Genomic DNA, 10,768 nt, shown 5'->3' on the forward strand with positions numbered 1-10,768 from the left:
TCTGGGAAATTCTTTATATCTCCTTAATTCTGAATAACTTTGCTGGGTAGAGTATTCTTTTTTTTTTTTTTTAAACGTTTTTCCAAGAAATATTTATTATCAGTTAACATATGATTCAAGACTCCAGTGTGGGATGTACCCAAGTTCCCCTTCATCTTCCTGGGAGAAGGATGGAGGATAGAGGAGAGGTGGGGTGGAGCCATTTCAGATCTTCCCAGGAAACGTGCCTTTTGCCCAGCAGCATTCCGGGCTGATACCCAGGATATGGGGCAGAGGGACTTGTTTGCACACCGGTACCATTTGCACATTTAGACATCACCCCCTTTAGCAGTCATTGCCTTCTTACAGCGGTGGAGTCCAGGTAGTTCTGCCAACAGTTCCTGGTCTGGTCTGCTTCTGGTTGGGGAAGCAGCTGTCAAAAGGGACAGTTTGGTAATTCTTGATTTTGGTCTTGATGTCATCTGCCTTGTTGCTGACTCCTAAAGATGCCCCTGAAGCAGCTTGCAGCTCAATGTGACCCTCAGCAGAGATGCTTCCATCTGACTGCTAGTATTTTTGATTGTGTGTGTGTGTTTTTTCCTTTCAACACTTTGAATATATTGTGCCAATCTCTTCTGGCCTGCAAAGTTTCTGCTGAAAAAATCAGAAACTTTATAGTATTATAAGAAAGTACCTATCAGTACCTATAGTATTATAAGAAAGTACCTATCTTTATAATACTATAGAAAGTTTATAGTATTATGGGGCTTTCCTTGTATGCAACTAGTTGCTTTTCTCTTGCTGCCTTTAAGATTCTCTCTTTATCTTTATTTTTTGGCATTTTAATTATAACATGTATTGGAGTGGACTTCTTTGGATTCATCTCGATTCTGTGCTTTCCGGACTTAGATGTCTGTTTGCTTCCCTAGGTGAGGGAAGTTTTCAGCTATTATTTCTTCAAATAATTTTCTGTCTCTGTCTCTGTCTCTCTCTTTCTCTCTCTTCTCTCCCTCTCTCTCCTCTTTCTGTGTCCCCTATAATGCAAATGTTATTATGCTTGATATTGTTCCAGAGGTTCTTTAACCTATTTTCACTTTTAAAAATTGTTTATCTTTTTGCTATTCAACTTGGGTGATTTCCACAAATCTGTCGCCCACATTGCAGATCTGTTCTTCTGTATTATCTGTTCTGCTGTTGATTCTCACTAGTGTAATTTTTACTTCAGTTACTATATTATTTGGCTCTGATAGGTACTTTCTTATGTTTTCTATCTCTTTATTGAAGTTCTCACTGTGTTCATCCATTCTTCTCCTGAATTCATTAAGCATCTTATGACCATTACTTTGAACTCTTTATTGTGTAGATTGCCTGTCTCTATTTTATTTAATTCTTTTTCTGAGGTTTTGTCTTTTTTTTTCATTTGGAACATATTCCTCTGTCTCCTCATTTTGCCTACTTTTCTGTGTTTGTTTCTACATATTAGGTAGATCATCTACATCTCCCACTCGTGAAGAAATGGACTTATGTAGGAGACATTTTGTGGGGCCCAGTGCAATCCCATCAGACCACCAGAGCCATGTGCTCCAGAGTTGTCTCCTATGTGGGTTGCATGCACATAGTTGTGATGGCAGGGCTGCAGCTGCTGTGGGGCTGGCCCCTGGCCCAATTAACTGTGATGCCTGGATGTGACTGCTGCAGAAACACTGGTGGGTAGGGCTGGCAGTGCCCAGCCAGCCATGAGGCCTGAATGAGACTTCAACATGTTGGCTGGTGGATGTGGTTAACAGACAGGCAGAAATGGCTGTGGGTTTATCATCCAGCCTGCTGCAAGTTCTAGATGAAATGTAGGAGTAGATGGGGCTCTCAGTGGGGGCTCCCTCTGGAGGTAGCAAGCTGGAGGGAAGATTCCAAAATAGTACCCACTAGTGCTGGCATCAGCTCAACAGAACAAGATTACAATGATGGCTGCTGCTGATGTCTCAGTTTTTGGGAAGATTCCCAGCTGCCTCCTTCCTCTCCAGAAGGTGCTTTAAGATTAATATTGTGTCCCTTTTACTTATGCTCTATATACTCTTCTATCTGGTGCTTTTGTACTGGTTTCTTTGTGGATTAAATCTGTGCATAAGCCCTTTATAAGCAGATTTTTCTTTTCCTGCAGTTCCATAATTATTCTGGATGTATTCCCCTTTGGCTTTCAAAGACAGGTGTTTTGAGGGTTCACCTTTTCTTTGCAGGATCTAAGAGTTGAGATATCTGATGTAGAGCTTGAATCCCTCACTCCTCAGGGACAGGTTCTGTACCTTTGAAATCCCTCCTGACCATGAAACACTGTGACTAGGGTGTTTTATTTTCATAGTGGGACTATATTTCTTTCTTTCCTACTCTTTGTGGTGCTGTCCCTTGTTGTGGATGCTCTGTCTATTTAGTTTCCAGATCCCCTTCAGAGGGGATTTTTCCATATGTAGTTGTAGGTTTGTTGTGTCTGTGGGAGGAGGTGAGCCCAAGATCTATGCTGCCATCATGAACTCCCTCCCCAATATTTACTTTTTGAATTAAGCTCTCTTGAAATTCCTCTCTTGCTGAGTCTTGTAATCAGTAAGTAAGCAGTGGGCAAAAGAATGATTAAGACACTTCGAAGACTAAATTCTCAAACATACTGACTAAATAATTAACTAACTAAATTAAGTAAGTAAGTAAGTAAATAAATAAATAAATAAAATTGTGTATCTTCTATTTTGTTTTCTCTTCCAAAATTAGGATCAGGTAATAGAACATTATCTGAGGAAGCATGAGCCATTTTTTGGCCCTAGCTTTACTCTTTTTTTTTTTTTTTTTTTTTTGCTCATTTTATATATCTTTTTAAAAAATTAATTAATTTTTTTATTTTTAATTCTTTAATGTCACCACATATTCGACCTCTTTTATCCCGTCTACCTCCCTCCTCCACACTCCCCCTTCCCCTCTGGTAACCACTAGTCTATTACTCTTACATCTACTAGTTATATGACCTTGATGAGGCTATTAATCAGATTGGATTTACTTTTTCCTCATATGGAAAGATATAATTTGATTAGATGAGTTCTGCTGTCTGTTCCAACTTTGAGAGTCTATAATTCCATCATGTTTCCTTCAACACAATTTCTTTCTTAAAACTGGCTATATTTCAATTTCTAACGAGAAAGGTTAATAATGGGAAGGACACATTTCTCAGGACAGGGTGTGCCCAAGATTAAAAACACTACCTTGCTTGAAGTCACACGTCCCTGAGCACACTGTAGTATGTTGACTTTCATTTTTCTCCCCTATACAAAGGTTTCAGTAAAAAGATCCTTATCTTGAACAAACAATGCTATCTGCTGATATAGCTCATATTGAAACTTAAAGGGAAAAGTCTCAATTAGAGAGTTATTTTGCCATCGTCTCAATTATACAGAAAAATAGTATATTGTCATGCAAGATTCTTCATGGCAAAGAAGGGAATTCTGGGATTTCTTTTGTTCCCCATAGGGAAACTAGAATCAATACTCACTGGCAAACAGGAGTGGAATGTTAATAATTACTGCTGAACACTAACCAAATATGTGGAGGTTAAACTGTAAGATTCACAGAGTAGCTTATTTTGTTTTGTTTCTCAAACAATAAACTGATTAGAAATGTATTTTTCCAGCCAACTGTCATCCGAGACCATTTTGTTCTTGATTTAAAAACCAGTTCTCAGGAAACAGATACCACTTTTTCCCAAAGGCATAAATACAAAGGCTGTATAGTATAGTTGCACTGAACATTAATTTAAATATCTTTTATCCCTTAAAAGTAATAATGTTAACCATGCTCATGGAAAATTGGTTATGCCACCTTTCTTCAAAGTGAGAAAGAAAGCAAAAAGGAAGGGATAGGAAACTCATGACTATGGCCAAACTGCCATTCAAGGATAAAGGCAAAGTTTTGGACATGTAAGAACTCATAAATTAATGTTCCCAAGGGTCTTTTTAAAGAAATCTACTAGAGGGCAAACTTCAACCAACCAAAAGGCAGCTAGAAAAAGGACTAGCAAATACTTTTTTTACTTTTTCTGCTGCTAATAAAGTTTGTAAATGTTTTTACTATTCTGAGCTTCATTTAAGCAGTGTAAGAAGTCTGCATGCTATCACACTGACAAAAACAGTGATATTCTCCATGCTGCCACAATATTCCCAGTAGCTAATACTTGTCATAGTAAAGTCTATTTTGGCATAAATCAAAAAAATAATACTGTTCACAAAAATCATAGAGGATGAAAAAATCAGCCAATGCAATTCATGCAGTAGTCTATATGACCCCTTAATCTGGGTATATGTTAGCATGAAATAATTGAAAAATTCTTTTCAGTGGTGATATTTGATGATTTCATGGCTTCTTGACATGGCATAAAATATTTAAATCCTTGGACTGATAGCTCATCACCACTTTCTTCTCCAAAAAATATGTTTTAATGAACAACAAAGTTAATGCTGGCAAAGTGACATTTTTCAAACAGGAGGAGATACACAGTGAAAATTTTCAACCAGCTAAGCCTACCAGCCCATGAAAGAGAATCACACGGTAAAGACTTCATGAGCCTTGGAGCACTCCTAATCTGAGAATTCTGAGAAGTCTTTAGAAACCTTTCCAATAGTTTGTGTGAACTTGACAGTAGACCTTATGATTCATAACCTGAAAAGACCTTAGAAACCATTTATCTTACTTCTATCATTTTACAGAAGAAATTCAGGAGATTTGACTAATGTCCCAGAGAAAGGAATTTGCTGAGCTAGAACCATAGCAAGTCCCATTTTGCCTCCTGTGTCAAGGGTTGTTTCAAATCTCCATTTTCCCCAAGTTCCTGAGAACATGAACTTCCCCTCCACTCTCAACAAATAAATGGGCTTAAATGGGGTGCTATCTCACAGAAAAAAAGAGACCATGAGACAAAAACTCTCTTGATTTCCTGCCACCAACTCTGAATTGACAGCCATCTTTTGCTCCTTTCCTCCTGCTAAAACTAAGAGGAGTCATCCTTCTACCTTAGGAATGTATCTTTACCTGTGCTATGTTACCATTTTTTCCTTAAAACTGCCATGAATCACCAATCACTTTCTAGGGACTTTGGTCAACTGATTATCTTTTTGTTCTCTTATATCTTCAATCTGTCTCTCTATTGGCATTTCCATACCCAAGAAAACTTTATCAGTTATGTTTTATGCCTTTTAGTAAAAAGGAAAAATAAGATTTGAAGTAAATATTACTAAATGTTCAGATTTGTTGATTCTAGTGGTGGGTACATGGGAATTTATTATTTAATTTATATACCTTTTGTATCAACATTTTTATTTCATTCAAAAAGCAAAAAGATTATGAGCAACTTTATTTGCTCAGTGGCAATCAGAGACCATAAACGCAAGGTAGCATCCATCTACAGGGACTCCAGAGAGCCACCACTTCCCTTTAATTTTCACACTCAAAGTGAAAAATGTTTTGGGCCCTGCTGACTAGATTTTAAGAAAAGGAAGGAAAAAAAAAAAAGTGAATTGGAGAGAGTGTCCTGTTTACATTTGAGTAGGGAACTTCCAAACTCCACTTTAGCAGCTGTGAAATGATTTATTTATAGGTGATACAAAAAGCTAGCTGGAAGTTATCATTTGGAATTTTTAAAACCTTCTTTTTAGCAATGTTACTAAAAATATTATCAATCATTATAAAAACACAAATAATGTCGAAGTTTATCCATTTATTAAATTTTCAAATATCTGTTGGGGACTCATGTGCAAGACAGAATCAGTGAGAAGATAGGTCAATTTTAATTTTCTCCTATTATATCAGTTCTAATTTCTGAAGTAAAATTGCAGCTATTCTAGAAAAAAATATTACATTTCCAGATTTACACAACTCCTCCTATTTTTACCCATTCTTTCCTCTTTTCTTTTCTGTTGAATGATACCTTCCATCCCTGTTCAAGTCCCATCTCTTCCCTTGTGCCCTCCTCCCGCCTTTTTAGGACTGTGTGCCATATCTTAAGTCTTTTATGTTCTCTTTCTTCAACCTTTGCTTCTCCATAGGTCATCCCCACAATATTTAAACATGTTTCCATTATTCTCTCTTTAATAAAAGAAACTTCTCCATTGATCTCATATCCATCTCCAGCTGACCCTCAGCTCTTCTCTTACCTTAAAAACAAAACTTCTCAACACAGAATTTCTTAAAAAAGAAAAAAGTACATTTCTACTCTCATTATTTCCATTTTCTCGATCCCTCTCATTCCTCAACACAGTCCATCCGGCCTTGCCACTAAACTATCCTCGCCCCTTCACGTTGATCTCAGTGTTTATGGAATGAGCAGAACTTTTTAGGGATGTGCAGAAAGCAATTTTCTTCTTTGTTACCATTTATGCTTCTCAGAACTTAGATGAAATCTTGGGCAGACACCATAGTTTCTTTGGCAGCCTTCCACAGATTGACTCTTTCTATTTTTTGTTTTTTGTTTTTTTTGGTGTGTATGTGACTTTCTCAGGACTTCCTTCAGTTGAGAGTATTTTTTTTCAATCTTCAAAGCATAAGGCCATTCTGCAATTTCTCTAAAAAAACATGCGGTGATGTCAAATTCAAGGATTTGGAGCAGAGCCAACAACTGTGAGGATTTGAAGTTTTGGGAATATGAATGAAAATCTTGAAAACTAATCCCAGAACTCTCTCATTCAGTAGCCTTGTTTAAATTAATTCATTCTTTCCAACACTATATCTCACTAAGTGGGTAAAATAAACAGGGAACAAATGAGAAAAATGAATTATATTCAACAGGGGAGAAATTAGTGGAATTAAGTACTAAGTGGTTTTTATTCTCCCGCTCAGGTTATAAAACATTTTAAAATAGTTTAAAAGCAGCTCTGGAGAAATGGAACATGCTATTAATTCCCAAACTGTCATAAAAAGATCAAGTAGAGTGGCCTTGGATCAAAAAGGCATTTTAAAGACACTAATAATAAACAGATTCCAAGTGACCTAATCAATCACCACTGTGGCTGTCACTTAGTTTCCATTTAGATACACTGTAGTTTGAAATTAAAATTCTGTCCATTTTGGAGCTTTTTAGAAGCCTTCTCTATTATATTGAAATCAGAATTCACAAAACTAATTTGCTCCTAACAATATGATCCTTCATGACAATACTTCATGACAATATAATCCTTCATTAACTCCTTCATGACAACTTTTGGATTTATGTGATATTACTGAATTTTTCAGGTAAGTTTAGATCCATTCATTCATTCACCCTAAAAATATTTTTTGAGGAAAGGATAATGAACATTTATTGAGTACCCCTATCTGCTAAGAGTATGTCAGGCATTTTGCATACTATGACTATTCTCATCAACTTCATGAAATAGGTATTATTATCTTAATTTTATAAGAGAGAGAATGGCAATTTAGAGAGTTTCAGTAAGATAGCTAAGATCATAGAGCTGTTGAGTGGCAGAGCAGAGATTGGAGGCCCAGTTTTTCTTTGTCACATCAATCATGGTGTCTGGCATGGAGATGCAGGGTGGCCCCCAAATCTATGACATTCTATCACATCAAAAGTGAGCAAGACAGTTCCTTCCCTCAAGAGCTTTATCTCCCTTTCAAGATAGGAGCCAGTGAGATGTTTGTATATTTGTAAAATACGATGTGCCTTTCCTCCACAGCCTTATCACCTTATCACCTCCTCCAGTGCTGTCTCATGTTCTCTATACCAAAAATATATGATTATAAAGAATCATTAGTTGTTTTATCTCCTCAACATATGCTGCTTTATTCCAACAATCATCTTGAGTTCATTTCTATTATCAGTTACAAACATAATTTAGCATTTCTCCCCCTCAATGAAAATGCATTACATGCCTCCACATGACCTCTGTTGCAGATGATGTCAGTGTTCCTCTTGTAACCCCTACACCTATCATGGGGACAGCCCCTTTATAGGGTAATAGATTCCTGAAATGTTCTACCTGAGAGTGTTCTCTAGCTGCATGAACTTTCTCAGGCCACACGCTGAGCAGGAAGAAAGTTCCAGGGTACTAAAAACCCCAGAGTGACCCCTCAGCCAATGAAGGGTAGGAATTAGTATGTACGTACTCTAACACCCTCATCCTCACTGGCAAGATTCTGAGACATGTTCAACATAGTCTCTGAGAGGGACCCTAGAGAGACTGAGACCTAATTGTCTACAATAATAATGTGCTTGCCAATATAACTTCCTTCCCTGCTTGTTGCAGGTTGGGATTCCACAGGAAGCTGATCCAAAGAAGGAGATTAGTGTTCAGGAGGTTTACTGGAAAGTACTCTCAGGATTAATCTGTGTAAAAGGAAGGGAAGGTTGGGCTGAGAGAGAAGTTGAGCAGTAATGTAATTATTTAAAATGCATCAATTGACCCCATAGGGAGATCTGAAGCTGGGATGACTCTTCAAAATTGTCTGAGTTGGGACAAAGAGGCCAGGATATAACACCCTCGCCTCTGTCTGTACCCAGGAAAAGGGAGTAACTTAGGGAGGTAGGTCTCTGCTGTGGGCAATATTTGGAGAGGGCTGACAGCTAAGATGGTGGAGGGATTGGTTATCCAGCAACACTTCTAACATCTTGGGGACTAAACCCTTTAGTCGTGGAGATGGATCTGGAAAATGCATCCCAGTATCTACTACAGTCCGCTCCTGGCACAGATTCACTTTATTTAAGTTCTGGAGCAGCTCTTCTAGGATTCTGGTGGGACTTTTTCCCTAAGGTAAACTTATAAGAGGAAAGTTAGGGGGATGAATTGTAACCCCTGCAGCCAGTGCTAATCTCAAAGCCATGACTGATTTCCATGATCTCCCCTCTACTATTCACTGTGGGTTTCCCTCACCCTCAGCTAGCACTTCTGTGGTTCCTGGTGGTTTATCTCATTCTTATGGGCTCTTAGTCTGGTCACCATTCCCTTCTCAAGATGTAGCTGCTGTACTTGTTCATTTACAGGCAAAATTGGGCAGTAGACTAATAGGAGATGCCTAAGCGATTGCTTAGGTGCCAAACATATTCTTACATGCCTCTTTGCATGTGTAAAGGAAGCCTGACTTCCCCCTGAGGATCTGCCAAGATAGTGGCTCTTCTTATCTGCTTTCTTTTGGAATGAATAGTCCAAATTTCCCAGAGGTTGCCGTAGCTTAAAGCTTAATTACTGCTTTATTCTTAAGTAGAAACATTTTTCTTTTGGGGAACCAGTATACTTAAAGATGGAAGAATGAGAATTAAAAAATCCCAAAGAGGGTCACTGGGAATAACGATAAATAGCACTTCACCTACTCCTCCCCTTGGTTTCTGGAACCACATATTCTACATGTTGGGGATACAACACCATATAGCGATCATTGATTTAGAGTATGTACTGAATCCTTAAGTGTGCCTAAGTCTATTGTTTCTGAGCTCTACCTCAGTTGTGCCTTCAAAAATGCTTTCATCACTGGATTAGACTAGCAGCATCTGAGTGGTGTGGTATGAGACAGTACCAGTAGATCCAGGGGTCATGCATTCAATGCCATACCTCCTTTTCTGTAAAGGAAGCCCCTTGTGCTGATGCGATGTTATGTGGATCAAACACTTTATGAGCTCTTAGTGGTGCTGGCTAAGGCCCTATGGGCAGAAAATGAGACTCCTCACCAGAATATGTGTTAATTCTAGTCAGAATGAATTTCTGCTCCTTCTAGAATGGAAGAGGTCAAATGTAGTTACCTTGGAATCATGTGGCTTCTCAAAGGATGATGCTGAATTAGGAGTTCAACATTCGTTTCTGTTACTGTCAGGATGCTCATTTGGCAGCAGTAAAAATCAGGCCAGCATTGTTAAATAGAAGGCCATGCTGTTGGTCTCATGTATAATCTCTGTCCCTACCACCATGGCTGGTTCATTCATGTACTCCTTGTGCTAACACTCAGGTGGCCAATGGCAGAACATGCATGATGTCATCTGACTAAATCATTCTACTCATATTGTAGTAGATGATTCTGTAGTAGATGCTCTCTGGTAGGTGTTGATGTGTTATATAGAGATCTTCACTCTCTGTGCCCATTTCTATAACACTATACACTCCTAACCTAGACCTCTATGTTTCTGCTCTTCTAATTTTTCTCCTTCTGAGCCTCTGACCGAGCAGTTAAGCCAGTCACCATGAGCCCATATCTTAGTTTGGACAACTATAACAAAATACCATAGATTGGGAGGCTTAAACAACAAACATTTATTTCTCACAGTTTGGGAGGCTGGGAAGTCCGAGAGCAAGGTGCTAACAGATTTGGTGCCGTCTGCCTGGTTTACAAGTGCAGCTTTTCTTGACATGGTCTTTCCTGGTGTGTGCATGAGAGAGTGGGAGATGTGGAGATTGATCTTGCTACTCTTCCTCTTTTTATAAGGGCATTGATCCCATTAAGAGGGCCCCGCCCTCATGACTGTTGTGTACAAGTCTCAACCTGTTGATAGCGAATGTTGTGCTTGGACTGGCCTTTATGGTTCTAATTATGATTGCCAGATGACTTTCAGCAATAACCATCAGGAAACTTTGAAAAACATAAAGATTTATTACTTACAGGACCTGGGAATTATATAGCACATCTGGGGCTGCACAACAAGGCCAGAGGTAGAGAAAGAGAGAGAGAGAATGCACAAATGGGCCTAAGATTTTGCTATTATTGAAGTTGATGGTCAGGGCCTAGAGTTTTGGGGCTCTCTTTTTTGATGACTTTATAAGAGCTGGAATTTAAAGCTCAGGGA

At 38.5% G+C, this 10,768-nt stretch overlaps 1 pseudogene; it reads right to left on the reverse strand.

Moving 5' to 3' along the window:
- Positions 1-204: 204 nt before the first annotated feature.
- Positions 205-6,058, reverse strand: LOC102891352 (annotated as a pseudogene).
- Between the last annotated feature and the right edge of the window lie 4,710 nt (positions 6,059-10,768).

Source organism: Pteropus alecto, unplaced genomic scaffold (genome assembly GCF_000325575.1).
Source record: "Pteropus alecto unplaced genomic scaffold, ASM32557v1 scaffold161, whole genome shotgun sequence".
Lineage (NCBI taxonomy): Eukaryota > Metazoa > Chordata > Mammalia > Chiroptera > Pteropodidae > Pteropus > Pteropus alecto.